A 19,679-nucleotide genomic window follows, 5' to 3' on the forward strand; every position below is an offset into this window, starting at 1 on the left:
CCCTCCGTTTGGGTTTTGTCTTTTGTTTTGCATTTTGTTCATGTCATGCATCCCATATCATGTCATCATGTGCATCTCCTTTGCATACGTGTTCGTCTCATGTATCCGAGCATTTTCCCCATTGTCCGTTTTGCAATCCGACACTCCCACATGCACCGGCGCACACCTCTTGTCTCTTTTCGTGAGCGGGTGTTAAACGTTCTCGGAATGGACCGAGGTTTGCCATGTGGCCTTGGTACACCACCGGTAGACCACCTGTCAAGTTTCGTTCCATTTGGAGGTCGTTTGATGCTCAAACGGTTAACCGGGTAACCGCATAGGCCTTTTGGTTGTTGCCGCCAAACACCCCTCCAAACAGCCCAATAACCCATCTAAGCCCCCTCCGTGCTCTCGGTCATTCGATCATGATCGTGTGGGCGAAAACCGCACTCCATTTGGACACTCCTAGCTCCCTCTACCTATAAATACGCCTTCCCCTTCCAAATTCGCGGTGCAAACCATAGTCTTCTTCCCCTCCGCGCCGCCGGACAAAACCTTCCCTCACCGACGGACATGTCCGCCAGCCGCCGCGTCCAATAGGACATCGCCACGTCACCGCCGCCGGCCACCCTCTCTCTCCTCTGCCGCCAGGGCCCGCGGGGCACAGATCCTGCTCGCGGGGCCCGTACGCCGCCGCCCGCACCTGAGAGCGCCCCCGTCGCCCGCGCCCCCATCGCCCGCACCCCGGGTCTCCCGCGCCGACCGCCGCCCGAGCCCGCTCCCTCCGGTCGCCGGCGCGCCTCGCCGCCCCGCCCGACGCCCGCGCGCGCCGCCCCGCGTCAAGCCCCGGCGACCCCGCCGCCGGTGCCGCCTCCTCCGGCCGGCCTCCTCCATCCTTGACCTCCCCGGCCTTCTCCGGCCACTTCTCGGGCGGGGATCCGGCGAGATCCGTCGCCGCCTTGAAAACCGTGCCGAGGTCAACCCAGATCCGCGAGGTGGAATTCTCCAAGTCCCGAAATCCTCACTTTCTGATGCCATGTTCATCACATCATATCTCCTTACATACTGCTCTGTTTTGCATGTATGATATATCGAAATGTTCAGAACGAGATGCTCTTCATTTTGTTCCATTGTTCCATGCTCGTTTGAGTTCATCTTGATGCCCAAATTTCTGGTGCAATAGTGCTATATGATGTTTACTGCTGTTACTTATCAGAACTTGACGTTTTGTTATTTTTATTGCATTTGATGTGTGCATCTTATGGGCATGAGATCTACATGTGTTTTGATCTATGCCATGCCCTCTTTACAGGGTTGTATGCCATGTATTTTGGTGATCTATGTGGTGACTAGCACAAGCATGCAAACTAGGCTTCGTGATGTTTCTGGTTCCAAGGACTTGCAATTTTGCAAAGTTTTTTGCTGCTGTTATTTTGATGCCATGTATCCATGTGTCTAAAGTGAGATCCATGCTTCTTTTGAGTATGTTCACTAAGGATGTTTTGGACATATAGTTGTGCTCTATCCATTCTTGCCCCTTTTTGCAATTATGGAGTGCCCTAGCATGTCCTAATCTTGCTCTACGTTTGCTATAAAATGTTCCTGGCAGAATGTTAACATGATATTCAATTTTGCCAAGGTTGTTGTAGTTGATCCATACATGCTATGAACTTGCTCTTGCCATGGTTAGCTTCATGAACATGCCATCTTGCTGTAGGTATGCTTGTTTTGTCATGCGTTGCTTTGCGATGAGTGAATCGAGATCACAAAGATGCCCTCATAATTCTGTTAATGCCATGCTCTGTGTTCTGCTAAGTCTGAAACCTGTTAACGAAACTTGCTATGTTTACATGGGTGACATCATATCTTCTTACCCTTTTTGGCTCATGCTCAGTAAGGGGCTTTTGTTCTATGCATTTCGTAGATTCATGCCATGCCTTGTTTTGCTACGGTAAGTTCTTGTAGCATGTTGGTTGCTTGCTTGGAACATTGCTACCTGATGCTGTTTCAACCATGTTCAGTATTTTCACCAAGTCTGTCAAGCTGATATCTTTTGCAGTTTTCCATGCTTGTTTGAACCTGTTAGTTTGTGATCTAGCCGTAGCTCAGTGTTTATCTTTTGTCAAGCATCTCTTGTAGATCAATGCCATATACTTTGTTGCTATGTTGGGGTGCTGTAGCATAGTTACTTGATGTATTTTATGTGCTATCATGCTGTTAATCGCAGAATCGTGTCATTCTTGTTTTGCCCGCCATTCGCAAACCGTGCATCCGTTTCCGGTGATCTTTATATCGATTTCGACTGAAATCATCTCATCTTTGCAGTGGCATACTTGGTTTGCCAAGTGGATGCCCTGTTCATCCTTTTTCTTTCGGAGCACGCATATGCATCGCATAGCACATCTCGCATATCATGCATGTATTGCATGATGTTGCTCGTGCATTTCCCGTGATTGATTGTGGTTCCATTGCTTGTGTTCTTGCTGTGGGTAGAGCCGGGAGACGAGTTCATGAATGAGGAACCTGTTGAGTACGCTTACGAGGATCAAGCTTTCGACAACTCTGAGAACCTTGCAGGCAAGATGACCATACCCTCGAAATCACTTCTATCTTTGCTTTGCTGGTTGTTCGCTCTATTGCTATGTTGTGCTACCTACCACTTGCTATATCATGCCTCCCATATTGCCATGTCAAGCCTCTAACCATCCTTTCCTAGCAAACCGTTGTTTTGCTAAGTTACCGCTTTTCCTCAGCCCTCTTATAGCGTTGATAGTTGCAGGTGAAGTTGAGGTTGGTTCCATGTTGGAACATGGATATTTTGGGATATCATGATATCTCTTATTTAATTAATGCATCTATATATTTGGTAAAGGATGGAAGGCTCGGCCTTATGCCTGGTGTTTTGTTCCACTCTTGCCGCTCTAGTTTCCGTCATACCGGTGTTATGTTCCTTGAGTTTGCGTTCCTTACGCGGTTGGGTGATTTATGGGACCCCCTTGACAGTTCGCCTTGAATAAAACTCCTCCAGCAAGGCCCAACCTTGGTTTTACATTTGCCTACCTAAGCCTTTTTCCCTTGGGTTTTCGCGAGCCCGAGGGTCATCTTTATTTAAACCCCCGGGCCAGTGTTCCTCTGAGTGCTGGTCCAAACTAGAGCCCTTTGCAGCACTACCTCGGGTAAACCTGAGGCCTGGTTTTAATTGTATGGACTGCTCATCCGGTGTGCCCTGAGAACGAGATATGTGCAGCTCCTATCGGGATTTGTCGGCACATTCGGGCGGCTTTGCTGGTCTTGTTTTACCATTGTCGAAATATCTTGTAAACCGGGATTCCGAGACTGATCGGGTCTTCCCGGGAGAAGGTTTATCCTTCGTTGACCATGAGAGCTTATAATGGGCTAAGTTGGGACACCCCTGCAGGGTATTATCTTTCGAAAGCCGTGCCCGCGGTTATGAGGCAGATGGGAATTTGTTAACGTCCGGTTGTAGAGAACTTGACACTTGACTTAATTAAAATACATCAACCGTGTGTGTAGCCGTGATGGTCTCTTTTCGGCGGAGTCCGGGAAGTGAACACGGTTCGGGTTATGAATGAACGTAAGTAGTTTCAGGATCACTTCTTGATCATTTCTAGCTTCGCGACCGTTGCGTTGCTTCTCTTCTCGCCCTCATTTGCGTATGTTAGCCACCATATATGCTTAGTGCTTGCTGCAGCTCTACCTCATTACCCCGTCCTTCCTACAAGCTCAAATAGTCTTGATCTCGTGGGTGTGAGATTGCTGAGTCCTCGTGACTCATAGATTCTACCAAAACAGTTGCAAGTGCCGACGATACCAGTGCAGATGATGCAACCGAGCTCAAGTGGGAGTTCGACGAGGAACGTGGTGGTTACTATGTTTCATTTCTTGATGATCAGTAGTGGAGCCCAGTTGGGACGATCGGGCATCTAGCATTTGGGGTTATCTTATTTTCATTTGGATTTGACCGTAGTCGGTCTATGTGTGGATTTTGGATGATGTATGAATGAATTTATGTATTGTGTGAAGTGGCGATTGTAAGCCAACTCTCGTTATCCCATTCTTGTTCATTACATGGGATTGTGTGAAGATGACCCTTCTTGCGACAATACCTACAATGCGGTTAAGCCTCTAAGTCGTGCCCCGACACGTGGGAGATACAGCCGCATCGTTGGCGTTACAACGCGCTCGACGCCCACGCGCATGGGCGCCACGCCACCTGCCTGCTTGCCCTCCCCCTCGACGCTCTGGCCTCTTTGGATGTTGCCACGACGCACCCCGGGCCCCTCTCACTCTCTCTCGTCCTCCTCCCCTCCTCTCCCTCGCTCTCTCTCACCGTGCCCGAGCGCTGCCGTCGCTGCCGCACGCCGTTGCCGCGCCCATCGCCATGGACTCGCCTCCCCGACAAGTCCAACAGCTCCGCGCCGTCTTCCTCGTCCTCGACGCCAAGCCACGTGCCTCGGGAGGCTCTAGAGCGCCGCCATCGCCATCGTCTTCGTCTCCGGCCACCCGAGATCGCCGTCTCCGTTCCGCTCGCGTTCGACCCTCCCCGAGCTCGCTGACGACGTCTACTGTCTCCCTGTGAGCTCTACTTTGTTTCCCCTCCTCCCCGTGCTCGTTTGCCCCGCCTAGCTAGCTTAGCTGCCGTGCCCGAGTCCTCCTCGCCGCCGGCCATGGCGCCACGGTGGCCAGAGCCTGAGCCAGCCGCTCCCGCGCGCGTCACCGAGCTCCTGGTGACGCCAGGAGGCTGTAGAGGCCCTCCGCAGCCCCTGCCGTGCACCGCAGCGCTGCGCCCGCACGCCACCGAACCCCAGCCGCCGCCCTGAGCTCCACTCCAGCGAGGACCGGCCACCCCCGCAGCGTCCCGCTTGCTCCAAACGACGCGAACGAGGCTCAGCTCCTCGCTCGTGGTCTCTGCCGCCCAAATGGTCGCCGGAGCAATGATCCCGAGCCCCTCCGCCGCGTTCGGCCTCGCCGGCGGCTAAACGCCGGCGGGATTGACCGGGTCTAACCCCCTGTTGACCCAGCTTTGACCCGTGTGGGTCAGTGACATGTGGGGCCCCGCCCTGCTAATTTTAGTTTAGGAATAGTTTAACAACTAATTAACTCTGTTAACTAACTATGACACGGACGTGTGGACCCCACACGTCAGTTTTGACCTGGACAGCCACATTGACTCGCTGATGTAGTGATGACATCATGCTGACGCAGTTATTCATTTCCTGGATTTTATTTAGTCAGGAATTTCCAGAAAATGATATAAACTTCAAAAATTCACTGAAATTCAACCGTAGCTCAGATTGAAATAATTTATATATGAAAAATTATTAGAAAAATTCAATCTATCCTTCTGTACCAGTTTCATGCATGTCAAACCAAGTTATGGCTGCTGTATATGTGAAAACACATAAATGGCTTTTAAAGAGACTTAACTTGGGAAATACATCATAGTAGCAATGGTAGGCGCTCCCACCCCCACCCTGGCGATCGCCACCACCTCCGGTGATCTCCTCCCCTAGCCACCAAATTTCATTTCCTTTCCAATAGATCTCTCTGGCGCACTGAGATCTACGTTTTCATACCCATCTCTATGGGTTCTGCTGATGGATCCACCCTTGGCTTGGACTTCTCCAAGGGTCTGGTTTTTGCGGAGAAGGTTTTTCAATCTACGGGTTTTCCGGTGCACCCAATGGATGACACGGGCTCCTTCACCATGGTAATTTCTTTTGGCCGGCATGATTTTCGTTTCACTGAGGATTCGGTGGCAGCGGCGCTTGAGGCGGCCATCGGGGGTTCTGCTATTGAGTTCATGGTTTTTATGATCACGGAGAGGGTTTTTGGTTTTCATGTTTCTTGCAAGGCTGTGGCTTTACTCATTCTCAGGCTCCGTTCTTTCTCCTGTGATCATTTTAAATGCTTCTTTCACCTTTGGGGTAATGGTGGTCCAAATTGGGGCCGTGAGTTCAAGCTTTGGAAATTGGAATGTGATGCTGAGTGGATCGTTGTTAGTCCTTCTAAATGTCGAGCTACCCTTGGCATGCTGGCTATGCACACCAAGCCCCGTAAATCTTCGATAAAATCATCGCATGGCCCTGCCAAGAAGCTCTCATTTTCACAGTTCCATACTTATCCTGCTTGTCATGGTTATCGTTATCCAGCCACGCAGTCTTGCATTCAAACTGTTGAGGAGGCGGGGTACACGCTTTCTGCGCATGAACGGGTGGTCATCCACCCTTCGCCGCCGGCTGAGCTCCGGTGGACGACAACTACCCCCTCCATTTCCTTTGGAACGGTTAGAGATCTTCAACCAGCTGCGAATGGGTCGCCGCCTATCTCGGCCGGAAACTTTGGCTCTCCGAATGTGGATGTGCCTTCCCATGTTGGGCCGTCTTCTTCACAGTCCACGGTCCAGGTGGAGGCAGTGCTATCTTCTGGGCTTTCCATTCCGTCTTCTCAGCAAGCAGACGAAGATTTTGATAAATTGGTTACGGGCATGGTGAATGAAATTTTAACGTGTCAGATTTGCTTATCTAAGGGTCATTTTGCTGCGGCGTGCACGTCTAAATTGCGTTGTACCTCTTGTCTACGGATGGGGCATGGTAAAAAGGATTGTAACAAGTTTGCTAGCATTTTGGGTTTGGTTTGGAAACCAAAACCCGGTAATGTTGCAACTTCCGAGGATCGCTCAGCTCCCACCGAGAATATCTCTCTGGCACAGCTTTTACCCAACTTGGACTCCTTTTGCACTTCTGCATTTACTGCTTCGCCATGTTCCATCAGTTCCGGTCCCAAAACGCCTTCGACAGCGCCGCCTGAGACCCCTCCCCCACCGGACTTCTTGCCAGCTGCTCCCAGCCTGGGCTGTTCCTCTCCGATGGCTAACTTCCCTCTCGACCCCATGCTGTATGTGCCGGCTGGCCATCACATTGTAGACGGCGGTGATGCTCGTCTGCCTCGGACCTATGTGACGCCACATACCCCACTTGTGCGCCGCCATGAGGAATTCATGCTTGCTGAGGTAATGCCCATCCCCCCTCCCGATCAGATTGGTGCTGCTAGGGAGGAAGTGGTCCAGTGGTTGCAAGCTCATGGGGTTTTGGTGAGGTCGGCTCAGCCATGGATTAGATCGGTGGGTCTTTTCGAGCTTCGGGATGCTGCAGTCAGGTTTTCTCTTCTTCAGATGCCGCCCCAACCTCTAGGCAACGATCGTTTTGTGCGTTTTATGAAGCACGATGAGGGTGATTCGTTTCGAGGTGCTCAGGGTTTCCGTCAGGGTCTGCTCATGTTCTTGGGGATTCCCCTCGATCTTCGCAATGAGGGGAATATTCGGGCAGCGGTCAACACATTTGGGAAGTTTCAGCATTGGATTAGTGAGGATCCCTACCTTGTGCGCACTTTGGTTTTTGCGTCTTTTCCAGAAGATATTTTAGTACCACGAGATGTGGTGTTCATGGATTATGCTGCTTGGGGTGGTGCCCGGGTGTCTTGGACGGTGCCTCTGTATATCCTGGGGGCCAATTTTGCTGAACAGATGCCCCAGGATGAAGATTGGATGCCCATTAATGGCAATCCCCATCCCATGCCTGGTGTTCCCTTCCCGGAGATGCCACCTTTTATTTTGCCTCCATTCCCGGCCTTGGGGTGGAACGATGTGCCACCACCTCCGCCTGAACCTGCGCAGAATGAAGTGCATGAGGACAATTGGGGCAACTGGGAGGAACCTGCTGCGGAACCTGCTGCGGAGCCTGCTGTGGAGGATCAAGAATCTGTGGTTTTGAATGCCTCGGCACAACCTAGTTCTGAAGATCAACCCCAGGTGCCCCCTGCTCCTATCGTTATTTTTGATGGGGCTTCTCCTGTTAATTCGAATGATCAAATGGCAGCACCGGATATGGAGGATGCTAATAATTGGGCCATTGTGGTGTATCAACCTCCCCCTTTTGATGTCCGTGCTCTGGAGCGGCCTGTGGTTCCGATTCCTTTTGGTCCCCCTCTGCCGCCGGAAATGATTTGGAGGCGTTCGTTTGAAAATTTGCTGACTGCTCCAATGGTGTTTGAGGTGCCTAAACCTATACTGCTGCAGCCCCTGTCGCCTGTCATTTTGAGCAAGAGAACCTGGGACTTTGCTTTTCAGCAGGATGCCCTTCCTTTGCTGACATGGAAGGAGTCGGTACCTGCTCGACCTGTGGCTAGAGCACTTTTTGTGGATGAAACTGACAGGGTTGTGACTGTTGTCTCTCCTCCTCCTGAGCGTGCACCTGCAAGGAGGCCACGCAAAGTTTTGGCGCCTACTCCACTCGTTGAAACTTCTGTTCGTAGGTGTACCAGAAGTTCGGCCCAGCGGGATGGGTTTAAGCCCACTTTCCATGAGCTGGTTCTGAAGCCCAAGAAGAAGAAGCCCAAGGCCATGCCTCTCTCTGCTGACAAGTCTGAAGACCCTGCATTTGGAGATGTTCCTCCGCCTACTCCCATCAGTCACCTGCAAGCTATTGGCAAGGACCTGGAGATTGATGCAGCTCTGCTCACGGAGGATGCACTTATGGTGGACCCCTCTGCTGCTACAACTCAAGACTCCAATGAATAGTGCACTCCAATACTGTTGGGTTTGGCAAGCCCACAAATTTGCTTTATGTGTTTGGTTTTCTTTTGCTGGTCTGGGGCTATGTAATAATGCTGGTTTGAAACTCTTATGTGCTTTTGGGCATCTGGCACTGTGTGTCATGTGCATGGGTAACTTGTTTATATTATTCCTTTATGAATAATCTCTGTAGAAACTGGAATGTACTGTGCTGGAATGTCAGGGGTTTAAATTCTGAAGCTAGGCAAAGAGCTGTTAGACAAAAGATTGATGAAAGCCACTGTGCTATTGCCTGCCTGCAAGAAACTAAATGTGCTTCATTCGATTCCCGCATGATTAAAAGTTTCTGCCCCAAGAGATTTGACAGCTTTGCTTTCTCTCCTTCCTTGGGGGCCTCTGGTGGAATTTTAGTTGTTTGGAATTCGTCTATATTTGGGGGGACTTTATTGCAAGTCCAACAATTTGCAGTGGTAATTGAGTTTGTTTCTAGGCACAACAATGAGCGCTGGACTCTTGTGGTGGTCTATGGACCTTGTCAGGGGGAAGCCAGGAATAATTTTGTAAACTGGTTATATCACCTGAACATTCCTGTGGATGAGAATTGGCTGTTATTGGGGGATTTTAACTTCTTACGGTCTATGGATAACAGGAATCTACCTGGTGGTGACCTGAATGACATGTTCATCTTTAATGAGATAATTGGACACCTCGGCCTTTTGGAGTTGCCCATCAAAGGCAGGTCCTACACTTGGTCCAATATGCAGGATGATCCACTTCTTGAGCAGCTTGACTGGTTTTTCACTTCTGTTGATTGGATCTCCGATTACCCCATGACTGAGGTCTTACCTCTTGCCAGGACTGCTTCTGACCATGTGCCCTGTATGGTTACAATTAAAACTTCTATTCCCAAGTCTAATATCTTTAGGTTTGAGAACTATTGGTTAGAGTTGGAGGGTTTTATGGATTGTGTGGATTCCTCATGGCAGAAGCAATCCAGAAAGGGCCATATTACTGCCAGGATAGCTGACAAATTTAAGTCCTTGAGAATGTGTCTTAAAAGGTGGCAGAAGAGCATTTCTAAACTGAAAACTCTAATCTGTAAATGCAATAGTGTTATCCTGCTCTTGGATGAGCTTGAGGAATATAGAACACTCTACAGACAGGAATCAAATTTCAGGATTGTGGTTAAATATCATGTTGAGAAATTGCTCCACCTTCAATGTCTTTATTGGAGGAAACGATGTACTATCAGGTACATCAAAGTGGGTGGTGAGAACACTAAGTTCTTTCATGCTATGGCCACGGAGAGATACCGAAGAAATTCTATTGCTAGCTTAAAACTGCATGATGGTACGGTGGTCACTGATCATTCCCAAATGGAGGGTATTATCTGGGATTGTTTCAAGAACAGAATGGGTTCTTCCAGGGGAATTAAAATGGGCTTTGATCTTTCTTCCCTTATTGAACCTGTTGTGGGACTGGATGTTCTCACTAAGCCTTTTGAGAAGGAGGAAATGGACTTGATTATCAAGCACATGCCAGTTGATAAAGCTCCAGGTCCAGATGGATTTAATGGTCTTTTCTTCAAAAGATGCTGGCACATTATTTCTCAGGATTTCTATGAACTGGCCCAGGCTTTCTTTCAGGGTACTGCCCATCTGGAGAATATCAATGACTCCTACATAACTTTGGTGCCCAAGAAGCCCTCCCCTGAGGAGGTGGGTGACTACAGACCCATATCTTTAACAGGAATGGGTCTTAAGTTTCTGTCTAAAATGGCAGCCAATAGGTTTCAAGAGGTGATTATGCAGTGTGTTCACAAGAACCAATATGGTTTCATAAAAAGTAGAACAATTCAGGATTGTATTGGGTGGACCTTTGAGTATTTGCACCAGTGTCATCAGTCCAAGAAACCTATTGTGATTCTAAAGTTGGATTTTGAAAAGGCTTTTGACTCCCTTGAGCATGAGGCCATTGTGCAAATTCTGAGACATAAGGGCTTTAATGAGAAGTGGATCCTTTGGATGAAGCAGCTTCTCTCCACAGGTACCTCCTCTGTTCTGCTTAATGGTGTCCCTGGTAGGAAGTTCAGGTGCAAAAAGGGTGTCAGACAGGGTGATCCAGTCTCTCCTCTCTTGTTTGTCCTAGCTGCTGATCTTCTGCAGACTGTAATTAATGATATGTTCAGAAGGGGCCTTCTTCAGTTACCTATTCCTTGTCATGATCAGGATTATCCTGTAGTTCAGTATGCTGATGATACTCTTATTATCTTGCCTGCTGACAAGGATCAACTCTTAGCCCTAAAGGATATGCTCAGGATCTTCTCTGAGTCCACTGGTCTGGATGTGAACTATCATAAATCCTTTATTATTCCCATCAATGTGGACACTGCTGTCATGGCTGAATTAGCTTCTGCTTTTGGATGCCAGATTGGGAAAATGCCTTTTACCTACCTTGGGTTGCCAGTGGGAACTACAAGGCCTAAAATGCTGGATTTTATGCCACTGGTTGATTGCATGGAGAGGAGAATGACAGCTAGTTCATCTTTTCTGAATCAGGGGGAAAGGCTGCAGTTCCTTAATTCTGCTTTGTCATCTATGCCCATTTTCTACTTGTGCAGTTTGGCTGTCCCAGCTGGAATTCTTAAACAATTGGAAAGAATCCAGAGGCAATGTCTCTGGAGGAGGAATAGGGGTCAGCCTGCTCCCTCCCTAGCTGCTTGGGACCTTATTTGCAGGCCAAAAAACAGGGGAGGTCTTGGCATCCTCAACCTTGGTTCCCAGAATGTTGCACTTTTGATCAAACATGCCAATAATTTCCTTAATAAAAAGGATCTTCCTTGGGTTTCTTTAATTTGGGATACTTACTACCATAATAGGGTCCCTCAGGGAACTTCTGATTGTGGCTCATTCTGGTGGAAGGATATTTGCAAGGTCATGCATCATTTTAGAGAGTGTGCTTGGGTTCAGATTAATGCAGGGAACACTGCCCTCATGTGGTCAGATAACTTGCAGTTTGATGGTCAGGTGTCTAGCCTTCAGCTCAGATTTCCCAGGCTCTACTCCTATGTTAAGGACCCCTGGGTTACTGCTATGGAATTCTTGGGCTCTCAGGACATTTTCCAGCAGTTCCACCTCCCTTTGTCCAGCCAGGCTTTTGATGAACTGACTATTCTCCAGTCTATGTTGGATGGCCTTATTAGAGCACCTGGGTCCAAGGATATTTGGTTTTGGAAGGGCACTGCCAAGGGATACTCACCAAAGCTGTTTTACTCACATACTTTTGTCTCTGCATCTTTCAACCCTTTGACAGCTTGGATCTGGAAGTCCTCTTGTACAATGAAAATCAAAGTCTTTGCTTGGATGCTTATTATGGACAGGTTGAACACCAAGGACATGGTGGAGAGGAGGCATTGGCACTTGGAGGGTGGAGTGAGCTGTGTCCTTTGCCCTTTGCAGACTAGGGAGACAAGAGATCATTTGTTCTTCAATTGCAACTTTAGTGTCAGAGTTTGGAACTATCTGCAAATTGATTGGTCTTCTGGTGACTCCATGGCTCATTTGGTCCTTAATGCTAGCAGGAGTTTTAGGAAGCCCTTCTTCACTGAAGTGGTGTTCATTGCTTGCTGGAATATCTGGATCATCAGGAATGCTAAGGTCTTCAGGCATGAGAGGGCTGGATTTAATAAATGGAGGTCTGCTTTTATACATGACATCAGCTTAATGCAATATAGAGTGAAAGCTGCCTACAAAGATGATCTTTTACGTTGGATTTCATTCCTGCCACCTTGAGGTCTTTAATAGTATTTTCTACCTTGTTCTTTTTCTTCTTCCCCTAGATTCTTTGATTACCTCTTGTAATCCCCCCTTTTTTCTATACCTGTACTGTATATATTTTCTCAATAAAGTTTTGATATGATGTGGGGGTTTCCCCTACAGTTCCCAGTCAAAAAAAAGAGACTTAACTTGGAGTTGCATTTGAATTCTTGGTTCAAATGGACTTCATCCAAATGAATGCTAGCTGCATTAGCTCAAACAACATCACATCTACATGCCATGATCATGCATCATATTGTTGCATATGCTTGTGTATTGATTGCCGGCACCGTTCTTCTCGATAGGTCCTGCTCCGGAGAGTGTTCGAGAGTACCTGTCTGAAGAGTAGTGTTCTACTGTCGGTTTATCAGGGAAGCAAACCCCCCTTGTTTATTCCGATATAACCCCACTCTCTCGCTCCTGCTCTCTTTTATTGCATTAGGACAACATCGGTTCAACTGCTACTTTATGCTGCGGTAATTGAACCCATTCCTCTGCATGACCTGTCATTGCCACAGTAAATAGTTGAAACCCACTAGCATGTGTAGGAGTTGATTGAGCCATGTTGTGTTCCTACCATGCAATGCCTGCTATTTCTTAGAGTTGTGTCAGGTCTGATTCATTGGGAATGAATTGGAGTGTTACGATATGTTCTGCTGCTGAGAGTTAAGTGTGTGAACATGATTTGGTAAAGGTAGCGGTGAGAGGCCATGTAGGAGTACATGATGGGTTGTCTCACCGGAACCGTCCTTAAGCACTGAGTGCTGTGTATGTTGTCCAATGACTAGATACTACCACACATTGGGTTCCGGTAACTCGACCCCTCTCGACTTATTAACCATCTTGGTCTCTGTCCAGGAGTGGCAAATAGTTTCTGGTGTTTGTAGGTAGTGTTAGTAGTCTACCAAGTGGCACCCGGCCAGGTGGGCTTGGGATAGACTAGGCACAAGTGGCACGGTGTACCAAGCGTAGATCCATCCGGCGAGGTGGGCTTGGGAACCCTGCACACATCGTTTGGGGCCGTGAGCGAAACCCCGGCAGGATCTTCTTGCGGATGGAACCCAAATAGGTGATAAACCTGGACTAGAGTCTTGTGTGGTTAGTTAGGTCGTGGCCGACTCCCTCGCCAGGCTTCTTCTTGAAGGTTGCCGAGAATACATGACTTGTACATGGCGGTAAGTGGCGAGAGCGTGTGTGAAGTAGTACACCCCTGAAGGGTTAACATGATCTATTCGAATAGCCGGGTCTGCGGTTATGGACTTCATGGATGCTTACGTGGTACATAGACAACTTGAAGTGGATACTCTAAAATGCTCAAGACAAGTGTGAGTGCTATGGATGGCTTTCTCATAGGGAGACGGGAATGAATCCATAGTAGCGTATTGATGTGGTGATTAGTGGACTCGTGTGCGCCACCTCAAAAGAGTTACCAGCAGTCGTAGTTCAAGATAGCCACTGAGTCAAAGCTGGCTTGCTGCAACTAAACCCCACACTGCCTTCTTGATACTAATGCATGTATGATAGGATCTGATGTAAGTCTTGCTGGGTACCTTTGTACTCACGTTGCTTTATTTATGTTTTTGCAGCGGAGACTTCGGTCTTACTAGTTTACGTGGACTTCGACAAGTAGTTTGTACCTCAGCTACGATCTTGATCGGATGTTGTAGATAGTCAGGCTCTTCAGCTTTTTTTCTTTTCTAGTTGTCTGGACTCACACATGTAATGCTTCCGCTTGTTGCTTGTATGCTCTGTATGTTGGGTCATGAGACCCATGTTTGCAATACTTGGCTCCTCGGAGCCTAATGAATAAATACTCTGAGTCATATAGTCTTGTTGTGATGCCATGTTGTATTTGCACATATCAAGCATATTGTGTGTATGATTGAAATGCTTGGTATGTGTGGGATCCGACAATCTAGTGGTTTATCCTTGGTAGCCTCTCTTATGGGGAAATGTAGGTCTGGTGCTTCCACTGAGCCTTGGTAATCCGCTACAGCTCGGTTTACCGTTGTCCTGCTAGCCCAGCACTACTGCTCCGGAACACTTAGACTGGCCGGCATGTGATTCACTTTGTTTCTATGTCTGTCCCTTCGGGGAAATGTCAAGCGGTGACATTCGGAGTCCTGCCTAGCCTGCTACAGCCCGGGTTCCCGGAGTTCTGTTAGCCCAGTTGCTACAGCCCGGATTCACACGCTGCTAACCGACATGCTCGATGTTGTTTCATGTATGCTTGTCCCCGTAAGTTAGTGCTACTTTGGGTTCACGACTAGTCAAGTCTGCCCGGGTTCTCTGTCATATGGATGCTAGCGACACTATGATATAAGTGAGCCAGAAGGCGCAAACGGTCCCGGGGCATGGTAAGGCGACACCCGTGGGAATACCGTGCGTGAGGCCGCAAAGTGATATGAGGTGTTACATGCTAGATCGGTGTGACTTAGAATCGGGGTCCTGACACTTACCTCGATGGAAAACAACACTGTTCTCAATATTGTCCTGTATGAGCACAACAGGCTAAACATCAACCAAATATATCCTTGGTAGACAACATAATCTACAAATGATAGCTTCAGTGTGGAGGCTTAAGCACGCTAGTTAAGCAAAACAAGAAGTGGAAAGGTGTGTTAACTGCATCAGGCATAGCATTTAAAAACAAGCAAATAGTCATTCAAATTGGTATTGTGTAGGTATAAAGTACACTAGTTATTGTTAAAAAAAGAAAATGCATGTTAACTGCAATGTCCTTAACAACAACCAAATATCATAATTCATAGTGGTACTGTTGAAACTGTTATTGATGAAATTGAACTGGGCGGCAAATAGTTGCACGTATAGAGCATCACATTTTGAAGAACTGAAATAAACAAGTCATAAGGCGATCTCTACCCGATCCTTAAAAAGTTAAAGGACTAAAACCCTTAGCGGATATATATATACTCCAGCAATTTTTGGCCTTTTCTAGTCGATCCCCTAAACTTAACGTTGTAAACTTCAATTTGATCAAGTTCAAAGCAGGTTCAACCGAAAGTAGCATGTATTCAAACATAAACATAGGTAGTTTTTCATAACCGAACATAAAACATAAATTTAAACTAAGCTAAACTACTTTCGGTCGAAGTAGAGGTCGAGCCAATCCTCCCTCGTCATGTACGGTGTGCCTCGAGCCGGGTCTGAGCCGGTGCCGTCGTCGGGGTCGTTGGGGAAGGCACTCCTCCACTCGTTGATGTCAATCTCCTCGTCCTTGGGGCCCACCTCAACGCCCTCCGCACCGCCGTCGTCGCCGCCTTCGACCTCATCATCGGAGGAGAGCGCAATAACCTCGCCACCCTCCATGCCGCTGTTCTCGCCGCCTTCGACCTTGTCATCGGAGGAGAGCGTGATAACCTCACCGCCCTCCGTGCCGGAAAAGATCACCCGCTCCGCCTCCACGAGCTCCGGGTGCTGCCGGTGGAGCTCTCGCATGTAGGCCTCGTCGATGGACTCGGCCTCTAGGCGCTCCCACGCCTCGCGGTCGTCCCGCGCCATAGCTGAGCTCACCACCCCTGGCTCCGGTGGAATGAGGTCGATCGGACGTGTGCCAAAGGGGAAATTGAGCCTAGCTGTCGCGCCATCGTAGCGGACCGGCCAGCGGTCGTACCCCATGGCCACGAGCTCGGCCGTGTGGAAGCTACCGAGCCACCGGAGGGTGTGGGTCTCCCGATCTGTAATCTTGGTGACCCACGTCGCCCACCACCGCTGCCGGACCCTGAGGTAGGACCTCGTCGGCTGTCGGGTCTGAGGGAGGACAGGGAAGTCCTCGAACTGACGTAGGGGCGTGGCGGCGGGTGGATCGGGGGACCGGCGACGGCGGATCAAGCCCGCAGAGGACGGCGGGGACACCTTGGCGGCCACCTCGTAGGTGTTGGGCGAAAAGGCCGCGATAAACCTCTTTTTGTCCATTGGCTCCTCGAGCTCCCCGGCACACATGCAGAGGTTGAGGATCGAGGCGCCGGCGATGGCGGCGACCTACCCATGGTTTCGGGGGTGGTGTATGTCTGTGTGAGCGAAGGTTTTGGGGAGTGTGTGGTGTGTGGAGGGGGGCAAGGTGGTGTTTGAGGAAATACTGCGGCAACTGAAAGCCGAGCGTGCTTAGTAAGAGGCAGAGGAGGAGGAGGAGCCTACCGACGAGCTGGACAACTGCAATACGGTGCCTACCGCTCCTGCACCTTCAGCGATGTTCACCACGAACGCCCTCTGCCGCTCCAGACGACCCCTCTCGAAGCGGTGGTTCTCCTCGTAGATCTCCTGATTCCTCGCCTCTGCGGCGGCAGTAAGGCTCTTTGCGTGCTCGACGGGGCGCTCCTCCTCCTCTCGCAGGAACTCGGTGTAGCGCGCAAGGTCACTGACGCACGTGCGGGCCTCCACCTCCGCCTCCTGCCTTCGGGCGGCAGTGGCGGAATATGATTTTACAACCCATGTGTGCACCAGAGCATGTGCATGTAGTTTAATTTTGAATTGTGCACCTGAAATGGCTAGAAAACCAATTTAATGTATAAAATGTCCAAATGAACCCAGAATAATTCAATTTTTTTACGACACTCCCATGCAAGAAATGGGGATGAATTCCGAACACCACGACACTATGGCTCTCCTGCAATCGTTGAGGTACTTGCTTTTGTAATTCTAATAATTCCAAAACCCGTCTGAAATTCATCAACCTTGGCATGCTATCATGGAATGGCATCAACATGCTGGGGTAAAAAATATTGTCCCATTTGGAGCAGGTTATGGTATAAGCTTCTCACAAACCAGAGCTTCTCATCAGAAGCCTCATGGTTCCGTTAGGGAAATGTGTCACCTTTGTGGAAAAAACCGATATTCATCGCCTCTTCTTGCTTTCAATTGTTCCTGGTGTCAACATAGAACAACACGAGTGTCGTGTTAAATTTTGGAATTTTGTGGGGATCATTTGGACATATTTATACGTTAACTGAGTTTTCTAGGCATTTATGTGCATAATTCAAAAATGAACTACATGCACATGCTCCAATCCATAAAAACAGGTTGCAAAATCAAATGTGTGTCCTTGGTTGCAAGCTTAGGTCACATGCAAGAAATGAGAATGAATGTCAAACACCTGGACACTGTCGCTCGGCCGCTAACATTGAGATACATGGTTTTTAAATTCTAGTAAATCAAAAAATCATCTCAAATTCATGAAACTTGACATGGTATCACGGAACGGCATCAACATGATGTGGTAAAAATATTGTCCCATTGAGGGCAGGTTTGGGCATAAGCTTCTCGCAGACCAGAGCTTCTCTCACAGCAAGCCTTATAGTTTCGGTAGGGAACGTGCCACCTTGCGCGACGAAACGATATCTGTTGCCTCTTCTTACTTTCAATTTTTTTTCTCATGTCAACAAAGAACAATAGGAGTGTTGTGTCAATTTTTGGGATTTTTCGGGGTTCGCTTGGACAATTTTATACATTAACTGAGTTTTCTATGCATTTATGTGCATAATTTAAATTTGAACTACATACACAAGCTCCAGTGCATATAAATGGGTTGAAAATTGAAATGTGTATCTTTGGGTGCATGATTCAGTCCCATACAAGAAATGAGAATGAATACCAAACACCTTGCCAACGTTGCTCGGCCGCTAACATTGAGATACATGGTTTTTAAATTCTAGTAAATCGAAAACGCGTCTGAAATTTATGAAACTTGACATGCTAGCATGGAACGGCATCAACATGCCATGGTAAAAATATTGTCCCACTTGGGGCAGGTTGGGGTGTGAGATTCTCACAAACCAGAGCTTCTCACAACAAGCCTCATGCTTACGGTAGGGAATGTTTCACCTTTCTGGACGAAACGATATCCGTTGCCTCTTCTTGATTTCAATTTTTTTTCTAGTGTCAACATAGAACAACATGAGTGTTGTGTTAATTTTAGAAATTTTTCGGGGTTCGTTTGGACATTTTTATACATTAACTGAGTTTTCTATGCATTTATGTGCATAATTCAAATTTGAACTACATGCACATGCTCCAGTGCATGTAAATTGTTTGAAAAATCAAATCTGTGTCCTTGGTTGCATGCTTAGGTCCCATGAAAGAAATGGGAATGAATTTCAAACACCAGGGCACTGTTGATTGCCGGCAAAATGTTGAGATACTTTATTTTTAAATTAGAAAATCCAAAACTAGTATGAAATTCATGAAACTTGTCATGCTATCATGGAATGGCACCCAACATGCTGTGTATTTTTCTTGTCCATTTTGAGAGAAGGCGCACTCAAATAACAGCCAACAAAGGCATTTAAAAAAATAGCTGCCCCTTTGAAATCTCAAGCGTTTGTATAATTTAAATCGTGTGTGTTCTGTTAACCATTCACGTGAGGCCACGTGTCTGGATTTTAATGGCTATAGGAGGTGCCGTGCGGATAGCTGCTTGACTGAACGGGAGGCGTGCCAGCGCAGCATGGTGCGCAGGCTGGCCGAGAGGCGTGCAAGCCGTCCTCCAATGCATAGGCTCACCGGACGCAGGCTCACTGGGAAGCGAACCCTTTGTCTTCCATGGCTGCCCGCCTTGCTCGCATCCTCTCCATTAATGGCGCCCGAGCCGCTGTTTAATGCGGGCGGCCTTCCTATTCGCCTCCCATTTCCCTCCCTCCCGCAGACCTCCACCAACGCCATGGCGGAGAAGGATCATCTGCCACTAGTGTTCAAGTTTGGTGAAGTGGACTCCGAGCCAAAGGAGATAGAAAATAAGGAGGAATGGGGCCTCATGGGCATGGCCCTGAACGAGCTGGCTGCGGCGGTTGCTACCCTTGCGCTCGTCCCAGCTCCCATCCCCGCGCCCGCGCCAGCGACCATCCCCGTAGCATTGACGGGCTGGTCGCCAAGAACTATCGCAGAGCTAGAAGCAGCGAGCGTCAGTGAGGTCTCTGCGGATCCACACAAGCTCGTGTGCATGCCAGCACTGGCGCCCATGCCCGGCCGTGCGCTCCCCTCTACCCACCGCGGCACCGGTCCCTGTGCGTTTGCCTGCACCCACCGCGCCCCCCTCAGCGGCATGGGACGCCGCCCTCGACCGCTACCTTGCAGCACCGCCAGTTACCGTCCTCCCGCGCTCCGCCTGTCGATCGCGCGACGACATGATGTTTGATTTGCAAGTGAAAAATGGTATCTGCTACCTTCTAGACTTCAACAACGGCGTCCCGTAGGACGACAACGACAACGATGGCGTGGCAGCAGCCTTAGCCCTAATGGAGGCTGCCCATGCCCAGCTCGTGGCGGTCCCCGCACAA

The sequence above is a fragment of the Triticum aestivum genome, chromosome 4D (genome assembly GCF_018294505.1).
Source record: "Triticum aestivum cultivar Chinese Spring chromosome 4D, IWGSC CS RefSeq v2.1, whole genome shotgun sequence".
Classification (NCBI taxonomy): Eukaryota; Viridiplantae; Streptophyta; class Magnoliopsida; order Poales; family Poaceae; genus Triticum; species Triticum aestivum.